General features: G+C 46.2%; 1 long non-coding RNA gene and 1 other non-coding gene across 2 annotated transcripts in view; one reads left to right on the top strand and one right to left on the bottom strand.

The window, feature by feature from the left end:
• The window catches only part of LOC114808231, a 141832-nt gene extending 123169 nt beyond the window's left edge, over window positions 1–18663 (top strand). Inside the window, exons 2-3 of the long non-coding RNA XR_003756075.2 lie at window positions 17822–17936; window positions 18431–18663. This is a non-coding gene — a long non-coding RNA (uncharacterized LOC114808231). The remainder of the gene's footprint in view (window positions 1–17821; window positions 17937–18430) is intronic.
• Window positions 9064–9206, bottom strand: LOC114808533. Its single transcript, XR_003756380.1, has one exon. It is a non-coding gene; the product is annotated as a small nucleolar RNA SNORA7 (small nucleolar RNA).
• Window positions 18664–27335: the final 8672 nt, after the last annotated feature.

The raw sequence follows: 27335 nt of genomic DNA, 5'->3' as shown, positions 1-27335 counted from the left end.
CTGTGAGCCCGTTGTTGGGTAGGGATTCGCTCTATCTCTTGCTGAATTGGATTTTCCAAGCGCTTAGTACAGTGCTCTGCATACAGTAAGCGCTCAATAAATTTGACTGAATAAATGAAGCTGATACAGTAATCAAAGTAGGATAGGATAAGTGCTTAGATTAATGTGGTGACAGTTTGGATGGAGAGGAAAGGGCCAATTTTAGCTATTTTGTGAAGAATAAGGTTAGAGTTGGAGCTTGAACTGGAAGCCAGGTCTCTTATCCCAAGTCCAGTGCTTCCCCCCATAATTACAGATTTTCCTTAGGTTGTCTAAGTAAATGAGCCCTGATGTGGGGGGGAAACTCCTCCACAGTGTCACTCTAAGAAGTTTGACCCTATTAAATCCTCAAGTCTCCTCTGCTCATCTGAAATCAGATGCAGGAATTTTGATTTGAAGAATTAAATGAATTGATTAACTTGTCTGATTCTTTCACAGATAAAAAATGAAAGAAGATTTTCAAATTTATAAAAACCAATCAAAGTCCCTTGGGAAATCAACCAATTTTGATATCATGAGTAGGCAATTAGCCTGTCAAAAAGCAGAGCTAAATGGTTCGTTCCAAGATTTTCATTTGTCAGCATGGCTCACCCTAAGAATTCCTCTCAATAGTGCTCTAAGGAGGTGTCCTTCTATGCAAACGACACAATTAGAGACAGAAACTTTGAGGCTGAGAAAGTGATGAAAGTGTGAATTTGCTTCAGCAGGGAGAGTATGCATTCTAAAATGTCCTTACCAAAAGAAAAACAAAAAAACCCACTACCACCACCAACAACAACAACAAAAAAGCCCAACAAAGCAGAGCAACAGAGTACTGGAGAACCAGATGGAAAAAAGGAAAAAGCTTAAGATATGTTGAATAACCAGAGTAATTAACAGGCTCCACAGCCTATGATGTAGCCAGTGTTCTATTTTGGATAATTGCCATGATTCCTAGGTGATCCTCAGGGAGTCCTATGATAGGAAGAATTTGAGTTTATTAAGATTAATTTTCCCATCCTAGCAGCTGAACTATGCTTCAGTAAGTGAAATATTTTTACAGTGTTACCATAGAATGGCTTCATTTGGGGCTGGGCTAAAATTAATGTCCAGAGGAATTTCATGAGTCCTAGTGATCTGCAAAGTTTCAGAGTCTAATTCGCCACTTGGATACATGCAGCAGCCTTCCCGTTAATGGCCGACGGGAGAGTTTAACCACTGATGCTTATTCTTGTTTCATCCTAGCCTTAGCCCTGTCCTGGATGCCTGCTTTCTAATGGGTAATTGTTTTTAATAATAATGATGGTATTTCTTAAGAGCTTACCATGTGCCAAGCACTGTTCTAAGCACTGACTCATAGTATTTGTTCCATAAGATAGTTTTAAAATGATTTTAGCTGTGTAGACCACAGACAATTTTCTCTCTTTGATATATGTACCATGTTACTAATGATTATATTGTTCACATTAAAATTGTTCTATTTTTCACAAATGGCTCCTAGGATTATTGATCTGACATGTTATATTTCTATTAGCATCAACCTGACAATCATCTCTAAAATCTGAATTAAAGAAGCAAATCTTTAAACAAGACACCGACAAGTCATGATAAACCTCCAATACATAGGAGGCAATAGATGAGAAAAGGTTAATGTCATGTATAACATCAACTATAGGTTTAAGCAGAGTGGCTTAGTGGAAAGAGCCCGGGCTTAGGTGTCAGAGGTCATGGGTTCTAATCCCGCCTCCGCCACTCGTCTGCTGTGTGACCTTGGGCAAGTCACTTCACTTCTCTGTGCCTCAGTTGCCTCATCTGTAAAAATGGGGATTAAAAAATGTTAGCCCCACATGGGACAATCAGGTTAGCCTGTATCTACCCCAGCACTTAGAACAGTGCTCAGCACATAGTAAGCGCTTAACAAATACCATCATTACTATTTATGCTGAGTTGTACATTCCAAGCGCCTAGTACAGTGCTCTGCACATAGTAAGCACTCAATAAATACTATTGAATGAATATTAATGGCACTTTTAGTTATTAGCATTCTGATATGAAATCGGAATTTATTTTTGGTCCATAATTCTTAACACTGCTGATGTTTCCAGTTCCGTTTCAATGAAACAAAAGGAGGATATTTTTAGGATACTTGTTAAACCCTTACTTTGTGCCAAACACTGTACTAAACACTGGATCGATTACAAGACAATCAGGATGGACACAGAACTGGCCCCATAATGGGCTCACAGTCTGGTTAGGGGGGAAGTAGGATTTAAAACTGGTATTTTTATGTTTTTTGATGTACAATTTCCAGATCAGCGGAAATCCATATGGTGGGGTTACAGACAAAGATTTTCTTTGTGTGATTGAATTCTTGGTCCAGGCTTCCAAATGGCACAAGAGCAGAAGTGCCTACTTTTCATTTGGATTATGGGGTCTAAAAAGGGGCAGGGATTTTTTGGGGATGAGAAATGGGAGGTGATTAATTTTACAAAGATAATAAGTAACACACACGCACACACACCCCGCCACCCCATTTTGGGTCTTTTCAGCCCTGTTTAGAAACTCTCAGACCTTCTTAGAGACCTGTAATGACCAAATCTGGGAGTCTAGCTCAGAAAACTGTGGGGATAATTACTCCTGCCGCTTCTATAATATCAACCTCATCCTATCCCCAGGAAATGACCTGATCAGACTCTCACTCTTCTCTCTTCCAGTACCCTTTCCATCTTTAGAAAAGGAAAAATTTCAAATCTTAAAATAGTCCTTCTTTTCTCTCAGAAAGAAACAATTCTGTTGAACTGAGATCCACATCCCCAAAACACTTTGTATAAGGCTAAATTAAAGCATTAGTCATACACTTTAATTCAGTTGGGAGGTCAAAATGAGAAAAATCAGAGATTCTACAGTTTCCCACCGCCCGCCTTCCCCCTCCTCCCACAGTCTAACTAGCCCTTGATGCATATAAATACTGTTTTATAACTGCCTATGGCAGATTCGACTCAGAAAGAGTGATACAGAGATACCCACAGAAGTGGGAGGCTTCACAGTACCACAGAAGTGGGAGGCTTCACAGTACCACCTCTGCTATGGAGTTGTTTTGGGAAAGGGCTGGATTAGGGTCACGTCAAGACTAACGCTGCCCGTTCCTTCATCATGCCATCTTCCACCTCTGACCTTGGTCCTATACGGTCATCATCTTGGGAAGATTCCCAGGAAGCTGCCATTTTGGGACAGCATCAGGCAATCATCTTCTCCTCGTGATGACATTTTACTTTGCCCACTATCTGAAATCAGGTTTATTTTGGTGTCTTCTTCATTTGAGCCCAAATCTGGGCACCCTCCCTTCCTAGGTGATTCCTGCATTATCAGTTCTATTCTTAAAAAATACAGAAAATTCAGAGGGAGGAGAGGAGATGGTAACAGTGGTGCCCATACTTTGGAGACCAAAAGTGAAAATGTACATCTCTTTCATTTTATCTTTATTCCCTGAACCAAGACCAAAACTCCACCCTTCTCCCTCCAAACAGAGACACTGACTCATCAGTATTTTCCTGGGAAGAAATTGGGCCCTCAAGTACATTTGAGTTTAATACTGATGCTTTAGAGCAGCTGGGTTTTAATTGGTTAATTTCCATGTACAGAACTGCTTCTGCTGTTTCACCTTCAAATGTAAAGCTTTCAGAGATAAATCAGGTGTAAACTGGTTCTACAAAGCACTCACCGGAATGTTATTTCATGTGTTATGGCCCTTAATAGATTAATTAATTGAGTAGTGAAGTTTGATTGGGTGTGCTGTCATCTATTAAGTTATAGGCCTAGAAGATTCTCATATTTTGAGAGTTTGTGTGGCTTTGGGTAGATGCCACTATTCATTGAACTATCCAAAATTAGCTATCTAGATGGAAAGAGCTATTTGAAATACAGGAGCTGGATGCACAATCCATTACTGGCCAGTGTCTGGGGGAAAAGAAGGAAATATAGGTCATTATGAGGTCAGATCAATAGTCCATCCAGCCTAATACTCTGTCCCTGGGATGTCTGGAGAAAGTGCTTGTTGTCTGCCCTCTTTAACATTTATTTTAATGTCTGCCATCTAACATGCACCGGAAAGGGAGGAGGCATCGGCTTCCTTCTCTCACCCCGATGCCGCTTCTGCACTGTCCCTCCTCCCCCTTTCTTCTCCTTCCCCTCCTTTGAAACCCATATCATTCGCCTCTATCACCCCCTCCAGATACTTGTAGCCGTCATCTACCACCCTCCTGGTCCCACCACTGACTTCTTCAACCACCTTGACCCCTTTCTCACCTTTCTTCCCTCCTTCTCTCCGCCCACTCTGATCCTCAGAGACTTCAACATCCACATGGATATACCCGGTGACTCCTCTGCTGCCCGCCTACTATCGCTCCTCGTCTCTGCCAGCCTCCTGCTCCACCATACCTTGCCCACTCACCAACTTGGTCACACCCTCGATCTCATCATCTCCTACCGCTGCACTACCTCCTCCCTCACCAACTCTGAAATCCCTCTCAGACCATAACCTTCTCACCTTCCTCCTCTCTCACACTCTCTCCCCCTGAAAATCTGTACTACTCCCCCACAGAGACCTCCGCTCTCTTCATCCCATCCATCTCTCCAAAAGCATCTCTCCCCACCTTGCCCCCCGTCTTCTCTTCCCACTCTCGATGATCAGGTTACCGCTCTCAACTCCATCCTCTCTACTCATCTCAACTCTCTCGCCCCCCTCCCCTCTGCCACTCTCACTCCACTAACCCATAGCCCTGGGTCACTGCCTCTGTCTGCCTCCTACGCTCCTACGCTCGAGCTGCTGAACGCTGCTGGGGAAAGTCCGATCACCAAGCCGACCTTATCCATTACAAATTTATCCTTTCCTGCCTTAACTCTGCCCTCTCCTCCGCCAGGCAAAACTTCTTTTCTTCCCTCATTGACATCCATGCCCGTCACCCCCGCCAATTGTTCCAGACCTTTAATTCTCTCCTCAGGGCCCCTGTTCCTCCCCCTCCCCCATCCCTCACCCCCAATGATCTGGCCACCTACTTCATCACTAAAATTAACACAATCAGGTCTGAGCTCCCAAAGTCACCCCTTCCCTTCTTAGTTCCCCCCCCAACCCTCTCCCCTACTTTCCCATCTTTCCCTGCAGTATCCTCAGAGGAGATCTCCTCCTTCCTCACAAGTGCCACCCCCTCCACCTGTGCCTCGGACCCCATTCCCGTTCACCTTATAAAAACCATCGCCCCTTCCCTCCTCCCCTCCTTAACTTCTATTTTTCACCGCTCACTCTCCAATGACTTCTTCCTCTCAGGCTTCAAACATGCCCATATCTCCCCCATCCTAAAAAAAAGCCCTCTTGACCCCACTTCCCCTTCCAGTTATAGCCCTGTCTCCTTACTACCCTTCCTTTCCAAGCTCCTAGAATGAGTCATCTACACTCGCTGCCTAGAATTCCTTAACTCCCATTCTCTCCTGGAGCCCCTCCAATCTGGCTTCCGTCCCCTCCACTCTACCGAGACTGCTCTCTCTAAGGTCACCCATGATCTCCTTCTTGCCAAATCCAATGGCTCCTACTCCATCCTAATCCTCCTTGACCTCTCAGCTGCCTTTGACACTGTTGACCATCCCCTTCTCTTCCATACCTTATCTCACCTTGGCTTCATGGACTCTGTCCTCTCCTGGTTCTCCTCTTATCTTTCTGGCCATTCAAGGGTCAGTTCTTGGCCCTCTTCTGTTCTCCATCTACACTCACTCCCTTGGTGAACTCATTCACTCTCACGGCTTCAACTATCATCTCTATGCAGATGACACACAAGTCTATATCTCTGCCCCTGTCCTCTCCCCCTTCCTTTAGGCTCGTATTTCCTCCTGCCTCCAGGACATCTCTACCTGGATGTCTGCCCACCACCTAAAACTCAACGTGTCCAAAACTGAGCTCCTTATCTTTCCTCCCAAGCCCTGTCCTCTTCCTGACTTCCCTATCACTGTGGATGGTACGACCATCCTTCCCGTCTCTCAAGCCCACAACCTCGGTGTCATCTTTGACTTGGCTCTCTCATTAACCCCACACATCCAATCCGTCACCAAGACCTGCTGGTCTCACCTTTATAATATCGCCAAGATCTGCCCTTTCCTCTCCACCCAAACGGCTATCTTACTGGTACAGGCTCTCATAATATCCTGGTTGGATTATTGTGTCAGCCTTCTCTCTGATCTCCCTTCCTCCAGTCTCTCCCCGCTCCAATCTATTCTTCATTCCACTGCCTGGCTCATCTTCCTGCAGAAATGCTCTGGACATGTCACTCCCCTTCTTAAAAACCTCCAGTGGTTGCCTATCAACCTCCGCATGAAACAAAAGCTTCTCACTCTAGGCTACAAGGCTATCCATCACCTTGCCCCTCCTACCTCTCCTCCCTTCTCTCTTTCTACTGCCCACTCCGCACGCTCCGCTCCTCTGCCACCCACCTCCTCACCGTCCCCCATTCTCGCTTATCCCGCCGTCGACCCCTGGGTCATGTCCTCCCGCTGTCCTGGAATGCCTTCCCTCCTCACCTCTGCCAAACTAATTCTCTTTCCCTCTTCAAAGCCCTACTTAGAGCTCATCTCCTCCAAGAGGCCTTTCCAGACTGAGCTTTCTCTTTTCCCTCTGCTTCTCTGCTGGCCCTCTACCCCCACTTCACCTCCCCTCAGCTAAGCCCCCTTTTCCCCCACCTTTCCCTCTGCTCCTCCCATTCATTCATTCATTCAGTAGTATTTATTGAGTGCTTACTATGTGCAGAGCACTGTACTAAGCGCTTGGGATGAACAGGTCGGCAACAGATAGAGACAGTCCCTGCCGTTTGACGGGCTTACAGTCTAATCGGGGAGATGGACAGACAAGAACAATGGCAATAAATAGAGTCAAGGGGAAGAACATCTCGTAAAAACAATGGCAACTAAATAGAATCAAGGCGATGTACATTTCATTAACAAAATAAATAGGGTAATGAAAATATATACAGTTAAGCGGACGAGTACAGTGCTGTGGGGATGGGAAGGGAGACGTGGAGGAGCAGAGGGAAAAGGGGAAGAAGAGGGTTTAGCTGCGGGGGGGTGGCAGAGGGAGTAGAGGGAGAAGAGGAGCTCAGTCTGGGAAGGCCTCTTGGAGGAGGTGAGTTTTAAGTTGGGTTTTGAAGAGGGAAAGAGAATCAGTTTGGCGGAGGTGAGGAGGGAGGGTGTTCCAGGACCGCGGGAGGACGTGGCCCAGGGGTCGACGGCCGGATAGGTGAGACCGAGGGACGGTGAGGAGGTGGGCGGCAGAGGAGCGGAGCATGCGGGGTGGGTGGTAGAAAGAGAGAAGGGAGGAGAGGTAGGAAGGGGCAAGGTGATGGAGAGCCTCGAAGCCTAGAGTGAGGAGTTTTTGTTTGGAGCGGAGGTTGATAGGCAACCACTGGAGTTGTTTAAGAAGGGGAGTGACATGCCCAGATCGTTTCTGCAGGAAGATGAGCCGGGCAGCGGAGTGAAGAATAGACCGCAGCGGGGCGAGAGAGGAGGAAGGGAGGTCAGAGAGAAGGCTGACACAGTAGTCTAGCCGGGATATAACGAGAGCCTGTAACAGTAAGGTAGCCATTTGGGTGGAGAGGAAAGGGCAGATCTTGGCGATATTGTAGAGGTGAAACCGGCAGGTCTTGGTAACGGATAGGGTGTGTGGGGTGAACGAGAGAGATGAGTCAAGGATGACACCGAGATTGCGGGCCTGAGAGACGGGAAGGATGGTCGCGCCATCCACGGTGATAGAGAAGTCTGGGAGAGGACCGGGTTTGGGAGGGAAGATGAGGAGCTCAGTCTTGCTCATGTTGAGTTTTAGGTGGCGGGCCGACATCCAGGTGGAGACGTCCTGGAGGGAGGAGGAGATGCGAGCCTGAAGGGAGGGGGAGAGGACAGGGGCGGAGATGTAGATCTGTGTATCATCTGCATAGAGATGGTAGTCAAAGCCGTGAGAGCGAATGAGTTCACCGAGGGAGTGAGTGTAAATGGAGAACAGAAGAGAGCCAAGAACTGACCCTTGAGGAACTCCAACAATTAAAGGATGGGAGGGGGAGGAGGCTCCAGCGAAGGAGACCGAGAATGACCGCCCAGAGAGGTAAACTCTCCCTCCTCCCCCCCCAGCACTGTGCTCGTCCGCTCATTTGTATATATTTTTTATTACCCTATTCGTTTTGTTAATGAGATGAACATCACCTTGATTCTATTTATTGCTATTGTTTTAATGAGATGTACATCTCCTTGATATTATTTATTGCTATTGTTTTTGTCTGTCTGCCCTGATTAGACTGTAAGCTCATCAATAGGCAGGGACTGTCTCTATCTGTTGCCGATTTGTACATTCCAAGCACTTAGTGCAGTGCTCTGCACATAGTAAGCGCTCAATAAATACTACTGAATGAATGAATTCAGGAACAGAGTTGGTATCAACAGCAAGAATAGACTACCAGATGAAGGACAGCTCAGTGTTAGGTGCTGGATATACCTCCTTTTGCTGCATCCCTCACTCTACAGAAGAGCACCCTCTCTGTCCCCATTTGAACTATACAAGTATTCGAGGCCAATTAGTATAGATTGTGGAAATACCACATTAGCCTAGGTGGTTATTTCTTGGGGTTCTTTCTGTATTTATTTCTTTGGCTAAGGGGAGGGAAAGTCCTCCTGGCCAAAGATAGCATTAAGAGATTAATGAGTTGAGTGACTGGGTTGGTCACTCCAACTAGTTCCCACTCTCAGGAGGAGAAGAGGAACCCAGGAGATACTCCTAAGGGCCCCACCCTGTCTCGTCTTGTCTTATGCTGTCGAGTCATCTCCGACCCACAGCGAAGCCATGGACACATCTCTCCCAAAACTCCCCACCTCCATCTGCAATTGTTCTGGTAGTGGATTCATAGTTTTCTTGGTAAAAATACAGAAGTGGTTTACCATCGCCTCCTTCCTCACAGTAAACTTGAGTCTCTGCCCTTGACTCTCTTCCACGCCACTGCTGACCAGCACAGGTGCGTTTTGACTTGTAGCAGATCGCCTTCCACTCGCTAGCCACTGCCCAAGCTAAGAATGGAATAATGGGTATGCCTCTGCTTGACTCTCCCTCCTGTATTCAAGACTGGTAGAGTACTGGAAACTCTCCAGGTGTGAGACCCTGAGAGGGGGCCCTACCCTGAGGGAAGTTCAGTTGAACATCTTCCAATTCCTTAAATGGTAGTAACTTGGAATCTAGCCAATCAGAGGAAAGGATTGGGAAAGACGAAAAGGGGCTAAAGTAGTTGGGGAAGAAGGCCCATAGCCATTTTTGGGGGATAAGTCTGAGCCATGATCCTGGGAGGGTAGACCCCCCCAGAGGCTAAGGGGGTACCAGGTGATCATAAAGGAATTCCAGGGGCTATTTTGGCCAGGATTAAGGACTGAGAACCCCCATAAACATCACAGTGACATTCCTTTTTAAGTGTCAACACAGAGGTCATTGTCTACTGCTCTCCCTGAGGGGTAGGTGATGGCTCTTGAGAGGTGGACCTGGATTCAAAGGGGCTCTCTGGGACCTTTTTGGACCTAGACCCAGATCCTAACCTTCATAAGGAACGAGACCAGGTGCTGCAAACTGTAAACCAGGGGCAACCTAGTTTGTCCACAGTATAGCCTAAAATGTGGGTCCCCATTGGCTTTTTCAGCCACACAAATGCCCATGGGTGAATTTCACCCTCAATGGTCTCTTCTTTGAATATGAAGGACAACTCCATATAAAATTATATCTTAGGGGAAGGGTTAGGCTTCAGAAGTAGGGTTAGGTTTGACCTTTAGACTTGTTTTTTAATGATTTATTATATAGCTGGGAAGCGCTAGAATCTGAGACACCTAAGTTCCAGTTTAGAAAATATTATTACTCATTGCCATTACCCATCATGGACTATCTTTTTGCCTATCTATTTTTCTTCTTTTTCTCCATTTGTTTGAAAATGGATAATATTGTCAATAACCAAGAAAGCTGGTACAGCTGTAGAGAAAGTTAAAAACTGGAAATCACTTAAAGTGGCAAGTGGTTTTACTAATACAAACTCCTCAATAAAAGGAAGCTGAATCCTCAGAGAGATTTGTTTGAGTGACATATAGAGCACCTGAAGAAAGAGATTACACAACTTGATTAATTCCCACAATATTCACAGTCGTGTACACATTGTATGAAGCAGGAATTTACTGGATAATTAGGAAACTACTTAGAAATTTTACATTACTAAAGTTTCATCTTTGCAACTCCTTTTAGCTTAAACCATGGTGGCGTTTTACTGTAAATAATGAGGTGGAGGGTGCATATTGGGCAAGTGTATTCTTGAAAACAGTTTTTTTTCTAATGTCGAATTCCTTTTGTCCCCTGTTCCTGAATGGGACAAATTTTTTTATGATATTTGGTAAGTGCTTACTATGTGTCAAGCACTGTTCTAAGAGCTGAGGTAGACACTAGTCAATCAAGTCAGACACAGTCTCTGAGCCCTATATGGGGCTCACAGTCCAAGTAGGAGGAAGAACAAATTTTGAATCCCCATTTTGCAGATGAAGATATTGAGGAACAGAGAAGTGAAGTGACTTGCTCAAGGTCACATAGCAGGAAATGGCAGAGCCGGGATTAGAACCTAGGTCCTCTGACTCCCAGGCCTGGGCTCTCTCCTCTAGGCCATGCTGCTTCACACTTAACAGGTTTGCCTCATCAAAATAGGATCATTTAAAATCCAGAATCCAGACCGGCTCCAAGCCAGTGCAGGATCAGAGCATTAGCACATGAGCTGGATTGCCTAAGATAGGCTCAGACTAGGGCACTCCTTTAGACCACACCTCTCCAAAGTTCTGGTACCTCAGCTCAAGCATTGATTGCTTTCTTCCACTTAGACTGGGCATTTGGGGGAAGACAGAGGTTGTGTCTCAATTGTTTATCTTCCATTTATCCCAGTTAGCATAGGGATCAGCATATAGTATGTGTTTAATAAATACCATAGGTACTAATAATAAAGAGGGAAAGTAGAGAGAGAGAGAGAAGTGCTGGGGAGGAAAGGGTGCATGGACATGTACATAAATATAGGTATGTTCGTGCAAGATTGAGAGTATGGACTTGGCAGAGTGGAAATGAGTGACCTGCAAGCTGAAGGCTTAAGGAAATGAGCTGAAACATTCCAGAATGGAAGACCTTACACAGACCATAGATAGGACTACCCCAAAGTAGCATGATTAAAATGCCAAGAATTCTTTTCATCAAGCAGAGCAGTATATGTTTCAGAGATGAATGATATGCAGATTCCGATTGTGCATGCCAGGTGTGGGGCACCAGGGGAAGTTGGAAGAATGGTCCGGAAGCATGGAAAGAGCCAGGTTGAGGAGCAGAATCAAGGCAGGCGAGTAGCAAATGCAGTGAGATATGGTTTCCAAGAGGGAAAACAGCACAAGAAACAAAATGGGGGCTCCAGCTTCCCTCTCTGTTCTCAACCAGAGGGTCCCTTATCCCAGCTGTTTTGATGAATGGTGCTAGTGTCAGACTCTCTGTAGATTTGTCTACATGTAAGACAGTTTCCAGTACTCTACCAGTCTCAACTACGGGAGGGAGAGTCAAACAGAGGCATATCCATTCCATTCCTAGCTTCAGCAGTGGCTAGCGAATGGAAGGCAATCTGCTACAAACTCACCTGTGCCGGGCAGCAGCAGCACGGGAGAAAGTAGAGGGCAGAGACTAAAGTTTACTGCATGGAAGAAGGCAGTGGTAAACCACTTCTGTATTTTGACCAAGAAAAGTCTATGGATATACTACCAGAACTATTGCAGATGGAGGTGGGGCATTTTGGCATAGATGTGTCACGGCATTGCTAAGGGTCGGAGATGACTCGATGGCATAAGACAAAGCAAGACCTGTAAGAGGCCCTGTGTGGTTGGGATAAGATAAGATCCACCTTCCCAGGTTGTGCCCATCAAACAAGTGGCCTTGTCATTTTGGTTTACCCACCTTGGTCTTTATTCATATTCTCAACTTAGATTGGTTTACTCTTATTTATTCATCCAGTTTTCTTCTATATCCCTATCAACAGCTATAGCATTTGTGAATGGCTTATCTCTCCCCTGTTAGACTGTAAATCAGGGTCTGCATTGCCTATAGAATTGCAATTAATATGGTACTTGTTAAAAACTTACTATGTGTCAAGCACTGTTCAAAGCACTGGGGTGGGTACATGATAATCAGGTTGGTCACAGTCCCTGTCCCACATGGGGGTCACAGTCTAAGGGGGCAGGAGAACAGAAATTAACATCCTTCTCCCCCTCTAGATGTAAGCTCCCTGTGGGCAGGGAATGTGTGTGTTTATTGTTATAATGTACTCTCCCAAGTACTTAGTACAGTGCTCGGCACACAGTAAGCACCCAATAGATATGCTTGACTGGCCAGCTGAACAGGTATTCTTCTGAATTTGCTCTACTCTGCTGTGTTTCTGCTTGATCTTGTTCCACCACGGAAAAAGAAAAACAAGGGTCCAGATGTTGACTGTTTTTCCCTGAAGCAGAATGGAAGCAGCATGGCCTAGCAGAAAGAGCACAGGCCTGGGAGTCAGAGTACCAGGGTTCTAATCCAAGCCCTGCCATGTACCTGCTGTGAAACCTTGGGCAAGTCATTTAACTTCTTTGTCCTTCAGTTTCCTCATCTGTAAAAGGGGGATTCAATACCTCTTTTCCCTCCTACTTACTGTGAGCCCCATGTAGGACCTAATTATCTCCTATCTGCCCCAGCATTTAGTACAGGGCTTGGCACCCAGCAAGGGCTTAACAAATACCATGATTATTATTATAATTAAGGTAAGGAAGGCTTTGGTGAGCTGCTGGCAAAACTCAGCTCAACAAAGCTGTTCTTCCCAACAGAGAGCTTTCCCTTGAAAATGTTTCTTTATCTCGATAACTGGTGGGCCTATCACTAATGAATACTCCAAAGATCAGAAGGACACACACTTTAGAACCCTGACAGTCGGTTGTTTAAGATTTTATTGATCTTACCAAGAAATTGGATTTTTAGCCAAACTGGCACACAAAAATAGGGGTAATAAAGCAAAAAAGATTGCGGAGGTCATTTATCATGCTCTATTCCTTACTTCTTACATTTCCCAGAGCACAAAGGAATGTACCACATCATGTGGTAAAATTAAAATGTAAAAGCAGGTCTAATAGCTGTGTTGCAAAATCTTACCTGGAATCCATTTCTGGGACTTGACCCTTTTCTTAGATAAGCCAGGGAGCAGCACTCTGCATTTTGTCTTGGAAAATGAGCCTGTACATGCATAACAAAATTCAAGCTTCAAAAGATGTCTAGAAATGCATGTATAGAAATGAGAAGCAGCATGGACTATTGCAGGGAGCCCGGGACTGGGAGTCAGAGAACCTGGCTTTGAATCCCAGTTCCCTCACTTGTCTTCTGTGTGACCTTGGGCAAGTCATTTAACTTCTCTGTTCCTCAGTTGGCTGATCTGTAAAATGCGGATTAAGACTGTGAGCCCTATGTGGGACATGACCTATGCCCGACCTGATTATTTTGTAGTCATCCCTTAGTAATTGCTTAACAAATACCATTTTAAAATATGCACCTTCCACACACACACTGAGACCCAGGAACCAGAAGGAGACTGAGACATTAAGTATCTGCATTCAAATGCAAGGGAAAAGGAATGAATGACACACTCTGCTGGAAGTCTATTATAGATTACCAACCATGAGGAAAAGACAAGTGAAAGCTTCTTTGGTAAACAGTCCCAATTTACCAGTTTGGGATCAGGATCTGGAGGGGATTGGAGATTTCAACATCTGAGAATATCACAGTCAGTAAATTAATGGTAGGATGGACATTGGCCTCCAGCCCACTTACAGTGGTAAAACCTAAACTTCCTGGAAAAAGAACTACCATTTTGGCACCAGTCTCTTCCACATGGAGTGGATGGGGCAAGCTCCAGGGCCAGAACCCACATTTTTGCCATGGCAGAACCAAGAGCAGATAATCATACATCCATGTCTCTCGCCAAATAAAAATGGACTTCCCAATAAAGGCTGCCTAGAAAAAAAACTCCAGCATAACTAGTTTCTTGATTTTTTTCGCTCCCTCTGTAGGTATGTAGCAGAGGTATTCAGAAAATGAATCTCTGTACATCTACCTCTCTCATGGAGGAGCGTAGGGTGGGGGAGGGTGTGGATCGAGGGATGCGGTGGGGGGCTCTAATGGTTTAGGAACTGGAGAGGTGCAGCAAGGGTGGTTAGGTGGGGAGATTATAAGATTCTCAGATATAGGGCAGGAAAGTATCCAGGATAGAACCCCTGGATTTAGTCCCCTAGTTCCCTCTCCAGGCTCCTTTCTGAGCAGAAGAATGGGCAAAGGCCTTTCTGGGATTCTTCAAGAGCTGTTCTTCTCCTCAAATGACCTGCAATGATGACACAAAATGTTTATTTTTGCTTACAATACATATAATAGCAATAATAATAATAATGGTTATTGTTTAAGCACTTACTATATGCCAAGCACTGTGCTAAGCACTGGGATAGATACAAAATAATCAGATCAGACACAGTCCCTGTCTCATGTGGGGCTCACAGTCTAAGCGGGAGGGAGAACCAGTATTTAATCCCCATTTGGCAGATGAGGAAACTGAGGCAGAGAAAAGTTAAGTGACTTGTCCAAGGTCACACAGCAGGCAAGGGAGCCAGGATAAGATTCTGTTGTATTCTCCCAAGAATGTAAAAAAGTGTTTTACACTCAGTCGGTGTTCAATAAATACCAATGATTGACTGATTGATTGATTGATCTTTTCCCCAGATCCCACTCCCATACCAATATTATTATTATTATTATCCTCACTATCTTTTCTCCAGATCCCTCTCCCATACCACCTAGCCAAACTGTTTGAAAGAAAAAGGATCCTTGTCAATCAATTAATCAGTGGTATTTTATTGAGTGCTTATCACATTCAGAACACTGTACTAAGCGCTTTGGAGAATAAAGCACAACAGAGTTGGTAGACACAGTCCCTGCTTACCAGAAGCCTGCTGTCTAGAGGGGGACATTGATACTAAATAAAATTAAGGATAAATACGTAAGTGCTGTGGGGCTGAGGGTGGGGTGAATATCATAGATGTCATTGAAGTGCGTAGATGTCGCAGAGACGAAAGGGAGTAGGGGAAATGAGGTTTTAGGCTATATGACTTAAGTAAGTCTTCAAAGATAGGTAGAGTGTACTCATGCAAGCTTTCAATATGGTGCTGTGCACATAGTAAGTGCCCAATATAGATGATTGATTCATTGATTGATAGTGGTATTCTGTTATATGTGAGGAGGGAGGATGTTCCAGGCCAGAAGGAATATATGGGCGAGGGATTGGCGATGAGATAGACAAGACTGAGGTACAGTGAGTAGGTTGGTTCTAGAGGAGTAGAGTGTGCAGGCTGGGTTGTAATAAGAAATCATTGAGGTATGATAGGAGGGGGAGAACTGATTGAGTGCTTTAAAGTTAATGATAAGGAGTTTCTGTTTGAAATGGAAGTGGATGTTCATTCATTCATTGACTCATATTTATTGAGTGCTTCCTGTGTGCAGAGCACTGAACTAAGCACTTGGAAAGTACAATACAGCAATAGAGACAATCCCTGCCCATGTCGGGTTTTCAGTCTAGAGGGGAGAGATAGACATCAAAATAAGTAAACAGGCATCAATACAAATAAATAGAATTAAAGATATAGACATATACACATAAGTGCTGTGGGGCGGGGGGGGGTGGGGGGAGAGCAAAGGGAGTGAGTTGAGGTGACGCGGAAGGGAGGGGGAGCTGAGGAAAAGGGGGCTTAGTCTGGGAAGGCCTCTTGGAGGAGGTGCACCTTCAGTAGAGCTTTGAAGGGGGGAAAGAGTGATTGGTGGATTTGCGGAGGGAGGGCGCTCCAGGCCAGTGGTAGGACATGGGCCAAGGGTCAGCAGCAAGACAGGCGAGATCGAGGCACAGTGAGAAGGTTAGCACCAGAAGAGTGGAGTGTGTGGGCTGGAACGTAGAAGGAGAGAAGGGAGGTAAGATAAGAAGGGGCAAGGTGATGGAGAACTTTGAAGCCAATAGTAAGGAGTTTTTGCATTTTATGGAGGTTGGTAGGCAACCGCTAGAGATTTTTGAGGAGGGGGGTGACATGCCCTGAATGACATGCCCTGTAGAAAAATATTCTGGGCAGCAGAGTGAAGTATGGACTGAAATGGAAAGAGGCAGGAGGTTTGGAGGTCAGAGAGGAAACTGAAGCAGTAATCCAGGTGGGACAGGATGATTGATTGTACTAACAGGGTAGCGGTTTGGATGGAGAGAAAAGGGTGGATCTTGGCGATGTCAAGAAGGTGAGACCGGCAGGATTTGGTGATGGATTGGATGAGTGGGATGAATGAGAGCGTGGAATCAAAGATGACACCAAGGTTGCAGACTTGTGAAACGGGAAGGATGTCTGACTCCACAGGGGCTCGGAACCTAGTTCCATCAAAATCTCACCCCTCTCTCGCCCCTTGTTCCCCTTGTCCTTGCTTCCTCATATGGCATACCTCAGTTTCAGCTTGCATAAAAAAGGGAAAACAATTCAGGGGAGAAGAAATTTTCAACCTTCTGTCATTTCTTTATCTTCCCTTCTGGAAATTTTGCCCTGTAGCCAGAATCTTACCTGACAGAAAGGGAGAAAGGATGGCAGCTAACAGAGGCAGTCTGGCCTTTCGTTATCCAACTGCCAGTAGAGGGAAAAGGTTTATCCCACTATTTGAGGTGGAGTTTTCATTCCTCTTTTTCTTATCTCTCTCTTTTCCTCTTTTTCCACAGTGAAGTAAGATTAGGAGCACAGGTAGCTTTGTCTTGGTCCATGCCCAACTTGGGAACTAAGCACCACCAGTCCATGAGAGCATTGCAAGAAATGCAGTAGTTGTATGATTTAGGCACTGTGGTGTGCATTTTGGCAATTTCCCAACTTACATAAAGGTGCTCAAGGCTTCCTTCCATGTCAAGGAATCAAATCTTTCTGCAAATAGTGTGAAAAAGGAAAGATGAGCAGACTATTCGCCCAGCACTGGTAGCATCTATGCAAAATATTAATTACTTGTGTGTATACAGACACTACTCCCAAAATAACTATCCAACAAACACGTTAAACTCAGTATATCAGGCGATGGCATGGGTGGCAGTGAAGTTTACCTGAGAGGCAGCGTGGCTCAGTGGAAAGAGCCCGTGGATGGGAGTCAGAGGTCATGGGTTCTAATCCCGGCTCCACCACTTGTCAGCTTTGTGACTTTGGGCAAGTCACTTAACTTCTCTGTGCCTCAGTTACCTGATCTCTAAAATGGGGGTTAAGACTGTGAACCCCACATGGGACTACCTGATCACTTTGTATCCCCTCAGCGCTTAGAACAATGTTTTGCACATAGTAAGTGCTTAACAAATACCAGCATTATTATTATTATTACCTGTAGCTGTAAGAGGGACAAAAAAGGCTGATACAGGCTAATTTTAACCAGATTATCAATGCACAAGGATTGTCAGCTGTCGTGCTTTCATGCTTACAGCACTGATCATTTTAATCTCTGCCTCTTTGCCCTTGAAACCCTTGAAACGTCTGCTCAAAAAAGAGCTGCTCTCAGGGCTGCTCTGGCAATCTGAGTTCTTTACTAGCTTTCAGCTATGAGATGTCACATTAACTGGGGATATGCTTTACTGAATCCTTATATCCAGTTAAACTAAACGAAGTTCTTCCTCTTTTCTAGTCAGACTCCAGAATAGAAGAAACAGAACAAAATGCCATAAATCTTCATCCAACCAAGGACTAACTCCAGTTGTTTTTCACTATGGAGACTCTTATTTGGACCCTTCATGGATGAGGTAAGAGGAAGGTAGAATTTCTAGGAAAAGTCATTCCTTTCAAGGCCAGAGAATGTTGTGAGCTACCCTGGATGGTCTGATTGACGGATGATAAGTGTTCTATTGATTTCTTGATAGTTTGATTGGATGTAACAAGAGGATTAGTCGGGCAGCCCTCTGGCCCACGTGACCCAAATCCATCCACTAGCCTGCATTATTTCTTGGCCCCATGTCAAAACAATTCCTTCATCAGCCCAACATTAACAGGGCACACTAACATTTAATTAGTTTTCATCTCCGAAACCTACAATCAAATGTGATTATTTCAAAACTTACCTAGTCATCTTGTCATTTGTTTAAATAAAAAGAAGCAATTCCATGCCCCAAATATGCTCTATTCAGAGGAAATTATCTTCAGTTTAACAAGATTTTCACCCACAAAAATTAAATTCTAAACAGGTTAGTTTTCATAAAGTGAAATAACTCTTGCAATATTTTAATTAAATTTTCCACAGAAATGCTGAAGGAGATTAGCCGGGAGAGAATGGAGGGTGCCTCATGAATGCCCAGGCAAAGAGCCAGAAGCCATATGCTGTGAATGGAGCTTTTCATATTTTGAAGCGTACCGCTCGCATCATTGACTTTAGCTTTGGTTGGGGGAAGGGAGATGCTTCCTTCGCCATGCTCGGTGTGAGCAGATGGAACAAACATGGCACTGATAAAATAAGGATTACTCAATTCTGCAAATACCTAGTCCTCCAGACACTCATATGCTCTTCATTGTGCTGCTGAGGTTTGTCATTGTTCCATGGCTATAATGCAGGAAGGGATTTGGAGATAAGGAACTTGCCTTCCCATACCTAACAGCGGAACACACATACACTATGCACAAGGTTAATTTGTTGCATACAGGTCAAAGGGTAAATGTGATTGATTTTACATCACCTCCGGAAGATATGATTCCCACTGCGTCTCACCTCGAGTTCCCCGATACCTGAGAAAGAACATGCATCGTGATGAGGAAACCCTCCAGAGGGCCATTGAGATTATTTATGATTTCATACAACAGCTCACACTTAGAACTGATGTATATTTATAACTGCACTTGACAAAGTCTTTCTGCTATGTGAATATTGTAGTGTAAGCGGTTTTGTCCAATTGGTGGCAAGCTATCAAGTTTTAATGATCCTGTAAAATAATTTACTCATATTTGGCCTTTGTAAGGCAATTCCACTTGTCCCATGCAACCACAGACCACAGAAACTTTCTCACATCTATCCCAAACATTGATCTAGTCCTTGTCCAGTTTGTACTTCTTCTTGGAAATTGGCAAGAACAATCAGGATGACCAACTCAATTGTATTCTTCTCTGGCAAGCACTTAGTACAGTGCTCAGTAAACAGTAAACACTCAGTGAATACTACTGATTGACTGATTAGCTAAAGCATCCCAGTCAACCCAATTCTAGGGACAATAGAAGCATGTTAGTCAAGGGGAGCCAGAGAAGAAGGGTTCTCGGTCATTCAGAGAAAAAGGGTTGTCATTTTGGTCTAGTCCTTGATAGAGTTGGAACATACTACCAAGGGGCAGAATCCCCTGATAAGTTACGGGGAAGAGGAAATATTGACCAGGAGTGTGGTTTACAGGGTTCCCTGTCATGAAATGGTAATAAATCCTAATATTCACATGTTAAAAGGTTATTGCACATTGGTGAAGCGAACATCAATATCTCCTATTTGTCTGGTTATTTATTTATGCACTGGGTTTCTTGGGGAACATTTTTATACTGCCTTTCGGCTTCTTTGTTATTTTTAATGGGGCAGAAACCCTAATAGAACAAAAGATAATGCTGTGAATGCTGCAAAGGGGAAGGATCACGTCACCCAGAAGCAACACATCCATATCCTCATCCACCCATCCACAATAGGGCAGGCTCACTCTTTACTCCGGGGATGAAGGACATGGGTTGAAGTTTTCTATAATAATAATAATGATGATGGTATTTGTTAAGTGCTTACTATGTGCCAAGCACTCTTCTAAGCACTGGGATAGATACACAGTAATCAGGTTGTTCAACGTGGGGCTCACAGCCCTAATCTTCATTATTCAGATGAGGGAACTGAGGCACGGAGAAGTTAGTTACTTACCCAAAGTCACACAGCTCACAAGTGGTGGGGCCGGGATTAAAATCCACGCCCTCTGACTCCCAAAACCATGCTCTTTCCACTAAGCCATGCTGCTTCTCTATCATAACAGTACTTATTAAGCACTTACTATGTGCCAAGCACTTTCTAAGCGCTGGGGTAGATTCAAATTATTCAGGTTGGACACAGTCCCTGTCCCAGATAGGGCTCATACTCTTAATCCCCATTTTACAGATGAGGAAACTCAGGCCCAGAGAAGTGAAGTGACTTGCCCAAGGTCACACAGCAGATATGTGGCAGAGTCAGCGTGGCGCAGTGGAAAGAGCATGGGCTTTGGAGTCAGGGCTCATGAGTTCGAATCCCAGCTCTGCCACTTGTCAGCTGTGTGACTGTGGGCAAGTCACTTAACTTCTCTGTGCCTCAGTTCCCTCATCTGTAAAATGGGGATGAAGACTGTGAGCCCCACGTGGGACAACCTGATTCCCCTGTGTTTACCCCAGCGCTTAGAACAGTGCTCTGCACATAGTAAGCGCTTAACAAATACCAACATTATTATTATTATTATTAACCCATGACCTTCTGACTCCCAGGTCCGTGCTCTATCCACTAAGCCATCATGGAAGCTAATTTGACAAGCCAAACAAATGGGCCAATTATAATGGCCATTCCTTTTTTTACCTTTACAGTGAAAACAAAATGAAATCGTTTCATAGAGCTTTTTCCAAGGATTTATTCTAATGGGTTTTTCCAGGAATTTAACCTACACAGAGATGGGATGCAGCAGGGCCTAGCAGAAAGCACATAGGACTGGACTCTGGACTCATATTCAACCTTTCCACAAATCCTGGTCATTCATTCATTCAATAGTATTTATTGAGCGCTTACTATGTGCAGAGCATTGTACTAAGCCCTTGGAATGTACAAATGGGGAACAGATGGAGACAGTCCCTGCCCATTGATGGGCTTACAGTCTAATCGGGGGAGAAAGACAGACAAGAACAATAGCAATAAATAGAATCAAGGGGCTGAACATCTCATTAAAACAATAGCAATAAATAGAATCAAGGTGATGTACATCTCATTAACAAAATAAATAGGGTAATAAAAATATACACAATTGAGTGGACGAGCACAGTGCTGGGGGGGAGGGGAGGGAGAGGGGAAGGAGCAGAGGGAAAGGGGGGGAAGAGGGCTTAGCTGAGGGGAGGTGAAGGGGAGGGCAGAGGGGGAGCAGAGGGAGCAGAGGGAAAAGGGGAAGCTCAGTCTGGGAGGGCCTCTTGGAGGAGGTGAGCTCTAAGTAGGGCTTTGAAGAGGGGAAGGGAATTAGTTTGGCGGAGGTGAGGAGGGAGGTTATTTCAGGACAGCGGGAGGACGTGGCCCAGGGGTCGATGGCGGGATAGGCAAGAACGGGGGATGGTGAGGAGGTGGGTGGCTGAGGAGCGGAGCATGCGGGGTGGGCAGTAGAAAGAGAGAAGGGAGGAGAGGTAGGACGGGACAAGGTGATGGAGAGCCTTGAAGCCAAAAGTGAGGAGTTTTTGTTTTGTGCGGAGGTTGATAGGCAACCACTGGAGGTTTTTAAGAAGGAGAGTGACATTCCCAGAGCGTTTCTGCAGGAAGATGAGCCGGGCAGCGGAATGAAGAATAGACTGGAGCGGGGAGAGACAGGAGGAGGGGAGATCAGAGAGAAGGCTGACACAGTAATCCAGCCAGGATATCATGAGACTCTGTGCCAGTAGGATAGCCATTTGGGTGGAGAGGAAAGGGTAGATCTTGGCGAAGTTATAGAGGTGAGACCAGCAGGTCTTGATGATGGATTGGATGTGTGGGGTGAATGAGAGAACCGAGTCAAAGATGACACCGAGGTTGTGGGCTTGAGAGATGGGAAGGATGGTCGTACCATCCTCAGTGATAGGGAAGTCAGGAAGGGGACAGGGCTTGGGAGGGAAGATAAGGAGCTCAGTTTTAGACATGTTGAGTTTTAGGTGGCAGACAGACATCCAGGTAGAGACGTCTTGGAGGCAGGAGGAGATACGAGCCTGAAGGGATGGGGAGACGACAGGGGCAGAGATGTAGACTTGTGTGTCATCTGCATAGAGATGATAGTTGAAGCCAGAAGAGCGAAAGAGTTCACCAAGGGAGTGAATGTAGATGAAGAACAGAAGAGGGCCAAGAACTGACCCTTGAAGAACCCCAACAGTTAGAGGATGGGAGGGGGAGGAGGAGCCTGCGAAGGAGACTGAGAATGAACGGCCGGAGAGATAAGAGGAGAACCAGGAGAGGACAGAGTCGATGAAGCCAAGGTGAGATAAGGTGTAGAGAAGAAGGGGATGGTCAACAGTGTCAAAGGCAGCTGAGAGGTCAAGGAAAATTAGGATAGAGTAGGAGGCATTGGATTAGGCAAGAAGGAAGTCATGGGTGACCCCTGAGAGAGCAGTCTCGGTTGAGTGGAGGGGATGGAAGCCAGATTGGAGGGGCTCCAGGAGAGAATGGGAGTTAAGGAATTCTAGGCAGCGAGTGTAGTCGACTCGTTCTAGGAGCTTGGAAAAGAAGGGTAGTAGGGAGACAGGGCTATAACAGGAAGGGGAAGTGGGGTCAACAGAGGGTTTTTTTAGGATGGGGGAGACATGAGCATGTTTGAAGGCAGAGGGGAAGAAGCCATTGGAGAGTGAGTGGTGAAAAATAGAAGTTAAGGAGGGGAGGAGGGAAGGGGCGATGGTTTTTATAAGGTGAGCGGGAATGGGGTCCGAAGCACAGGTGGATGGGGTGGCACTTGTGAGGAGGGAGGAGATCTCCTCTGAGGATACTGCAGGGAAAGATGGGAAAGTAGGGGAGAGGGTTGGGGGGGGGGGAACTAAGAGGGGGAGGGGTGACTTTGGGGAGCTCAGACCTGATTTTGTTAATTTTAGTGAAGTAGGTGGCCAGATCGTTGGGGGTGAGGGATGTGGGAGGGGGAGGAACAGGGGGCCTGAGGAGAGAATTAAAGGTCCGGAACAATTGGCGGGGGTGACGGGCATGGGTGTCAATGAGGGAAGAAAAGAAGTTCTGCCTGGCGGAGGAGAGGGCAGAGTTAAGGCAGGAAAGGATAAATTTGCAATGGATAAGATCGGCTTGGTGCTTGGACCTTCCCCAGCAGCGTTAAGCAGCTCGAGCGTAGGAGCGTAGGAGGCAGACAGAGGCAGTGACCCAGGGCTGTGGGTTAGTGGAGCGAGAGCGGCGGGGGGGGGGGGGCGAGAGAGTTGAGATGAGTAGAGAGGGTGGAGTTGAGAGCGGTAACCTGATCATTGAGAGTGGGAAGAGAGGACAGGGGGCAAGATGGGGAGAGATGCTTTTGGAGAGATGGATGGGATGAAGAGAGTGGAGGTCTCTGTGGGGGAGTAGTACAGATTTTCAGGGGGAGAGAGTGTGAGAGAGGAGGAAGTTGAGAAGGTTATGGTCTGAGAGGGATTTCAGAGTTGGTGAGGGAGGAGGTAGTGCAGCGGTAGGAGATGATGAGATCGAGGGTGTGACCAAGTTGGTGAATGGGCAAGGTATGGTGGAGCAAGAGGTTGGCAGAGTCAAGGAGCGATAGCAGGCGGGCGGCAGAGGAGTCACCGGGTATATCCATGTGGATGTTGAAGTCTCCGAGGATCAGAGTGGGCGGAGAGAAGGAGGGAAGGAAGGTGAGAAAGGGGTCAAGGTGGTTGAAGAAGTCAGTGGTGGGACCAGGAGGGCGGTAGATGACGGCTACAAATATCTGGAGGGGGTGGTAGAGGCGAATGATATGGATTATATGATATGATATGATATGATACGATATGATATGAATGATATGATAGGAGGGGAAGGAGAAGAAAGGGGGAGGAGGGATAGTGCAGAAGCGGCATCGGGGTGAGAGAAGGAAGCCGAAGCCTCCTCCTTTTCCGGTGAGTCTGGGAGAGTGGGAAAAGGAGAGGCCTAAACTGGAGAGAGCAGCGGTGGAGACCGTGTCTTCAGGAGTGAGCTAGGTTTCCATAAAGGCAAGGAGGAGGAGAGAGCAGGAAAGGAAAAGGTCAAGGATGAAAGGTAGTTTACCTGTAATGGAGCAGGGATTCCAGAGGCCACACTTGAAAGTAGCTGTGGGTGCGGGGGAGGGGGAGAGGGGGGAGAGCCGGGGGAGGGGACGGTTTGGATGGGAACGAGGTGGCGGGGCCCTGGACGGGGAGAGGGGGAGGAGGGGTGGCGGTGGGACAGGAGGACTGGAATGGGGTGTGGGTGGGGAAGAGGGAAGGGGCGAGGGTGGGAGGAAGGGGTTTGGTGGGGAGGAAGGTAGGGGGAGGGGGAAGAGGGGTGGCGCTGGTAAAGTGGGGTTCTAGGGCGGGGGAGAGGAGGCAGGGAGGAGGCAGAGGAGAGAGCGGGAAAGAGCTGGGCAGGAGAGGGGAAGGGGAAGGAGAAGATTGGGAGGAGCAGATGGGAGGAGGGGGAGTGGAGGGGGTCGACCTGATCAAAATCAAAGTCAATAGCCCAGCGGCAAGGAGAGTCCTGGGGCTCATGTCCAAATGTCTCTGAGGCTACAGCGGGAGCCCTGAGGATGTCCGGGGTGGGTTGCGGGCGTAGGTGGAGGCTAAGGTAAGGTAATAAAGTGAGAACAAGGACATTGTTGCCCGGGGCGGGGGAGATCAATCACTTCACGGGGGAAGAGGGAGTGAGGGCTTCCCAAAATGGCCACTTCCGGGCGGAGTCGGGGGAAAGTGGTTGGGGAGCACAATGTCCCAAGGCCCGGGGTGGGAGGAGCAGGGGAGCACAATGTCCCCAGGCCCGAGCAGGGGAGCACAATAGGAGCTGGTGGCTAGGGGTCTGCGGGGGCGGGGCGGGGCGGGAGATCCTTAGTGGCGGAGTCCTTGAGCGGGGGTGCAGAGGTCCGGGTGGCAGGGCTTACTATAAGCCCAGGGGCAGACCTCAACATCGCTAAAATCTGCCCTTTCCTATCCACCCATACTGATACCCTGTTAGTACAAAAGCAGCATGGCTCAGTGGAAAGAGCATGGGCTTTGGAGTCAGAGGTCATGGGTTCGAATCCCCGCTCAGCCACTTGTCAGCTGTGTGACTTTGGGCAAGTCACTTAACTTCTCGGTGCCTCAGTTACCTCATCTGTAAAATGGGGATTAAGACTGTGAGCCCCACGTGGGACAACCTTATTCCCCTGTGTCTAACCCAGCACTTAGAACAGTGCTCGGCACATAGTAAGTGCTTAACAAATACCAACATTATTACAAAAACTTATCCTATCCCACCTTGATTATTGCATCAGTCTTCTTGCTGACCCTCCTGCCTTTTGTCTCTCCCCACTCCAGTTCATGCTTCACTCTGCTGACCAGGATATTTGTCTGAAAACACCTTCAATTCATGTCTTCCCACTCCTCTAGAACGTCTAGCAGCTGCCCATCCACCTCTGCATCAATCAGAAATAACTTACCGTTGGTTTTAAATCATTCAATCACCTTTCCCCCACTATCTTGCCTTGCTGATTTCCTACTACAACCCAGCATGCTCACTTTGCTCCTCTACATGCTGTACCTCGATTTCATCTATCTCGCTGCTGAGCCCTCACCCACATCCTGCCTCTGGCCTGGAACTCCCTCCCCCTTCATACCAGACAGACAATAGTTCTCCCTACCTTCAAAACCCTCCAAAAATTCATATCTCCTCCAAAAGGGCTTCCCCAATAAAGTCCTCATTTCCTCTGCTCCCTCTCCCTTCCACACTGACCCTGCACTTGGATTGTTTTGTCAGCCCCACAGCACTTATGTACATAGCTGTAATTTATTTATTGATATTAATGTCTGTCTCCCCCTCCAGACTGTAAGCCCCTAGTAAGCAGGGAGCATGTCTACCAACTCTGTTATATTGTACTCTTCCAAGCACTTTTTTACAGTGTTCTGCACACAGTAAATGCTCAATAAATATGACTGATTGAAGGAGAATAACATTACAGTCCCCATTCCACCACCTGCCTGCTCTGTGACCTTGGGCACATCACTTAACTTTTCAGTGCTTCAGTTTCCTCATCTATAAAATGGGGATAAGTTATCTGTTCTGTCTCCCTTCATCTCAGATTGTGAACCTTGTATGGGACAGGGATTGGGCTCCATCTGATTATCTCATATCTACCCCAGGGCTTGGCACATAGTAAACCCTTAATAAATACCATTATTATTCATTCAATCATATTTATTGAGCACTTACTGTGTGCAGAACACTGTACTAAACACTTGGGAAAGTACAATACAACAATAAACAGTGACATTCCCTGCCCACAAGGAGCTTACAGTCTAGAAGGGATAGACAAATATCAATACAAATAAATAAAATTACAGATATGTACATAAGTGCTGTGGGGTTGTGGGGGGAGAGCAAAGGGAGCAAGTCATGTCGACACAGAAGGGAGTGGGAGATGAAGAAAAGTGGTACTTAGCCTGGGAGGCCCTCTTGAAGGAGTTGTGCCTTCAATAAGGCTTTGAAGTTGGGGAGAGAGGTTGTCTGTTGGATTAGAGGAGGGAGGGTGGTCCAGGCCAGAGGCAGGACATGGTCTAGGGGTGGGTGGAGATACAGGTGAGAACACCAGAGGACTGGAGTGGGTGGGCTGGCTTGTAGAAGGAAAGAATAGAAAAATGCCTTTCCATTTCCATTTTAAATTTCAGACAAACATTCCTAGAACATTCAGGAAGGAAGCCGTGCATGAAGGACAGAAAAGGTTTCCCTGCTCCTACTCCTGTAACAATGCACAAATGCCATATCAGATAGACCAGGCCCCCCCTAGAATCCAGACAACTAAATTAACTATTCAGACGCTTCTGGCAAAAAAAAACCCAAAACAAAACCATTTTCACTTGAATTACACAGCAAATTTTAGCTTATGTGACGTGTCTTTTATTTGAATGATCCAAATTACCATCACCGTCCTACTTTATTTTTATCAGGGAGACCCAGGTTCCACATCATTCCTGAATTCACATAGCCAGACACAGACTGGCATAACCATTTCTTGTGGTGTCCATGTCTTCTCTCCTCTAGGCCTCTTCCAAGGGTCTCTTCTACGATGAGAAGACTAAGGCTTCTTCTTCGCTCAAGGTAGCCAGCAGTGCTTCATAAACCACGGAGCTAGTACCACAGTGAACAGTTCCAAGTCGCTGTGGTGTGTCTCTTGAAAGGCAGTATTGTTTCTGGGTACAGGTGCTGTGCTGTTCCTTTGTCCTAACATGACAATCTCTTGCTACGTGTCATTTCTACTCCTGGCCATAGCAGGGGTTAGCGGCAAAGG

The sequence above is a fragment of the Ornithorhynchus anatinus genome, chromosome X5 (assembly GCF_004115215.2).
Source record: "Ornithorhynchus anatinus isolate Pmale09 chromosome X5, mOrnAna1.pri.v4, whole genome shotgun sequence".
In the NCBI taxonomy this organism is placed as follows: Eukaryota; Metazoa; Chordata; class Mammalia; order Monotremata; family Ornithorhynchidae; genus Ornithorhynchus; species Ornithorhynchus anatinus.
Note: the sequence above shows the minus strand (reverse complement) of the source record. Positions and strands in the feature narration are given on the sequence as shown.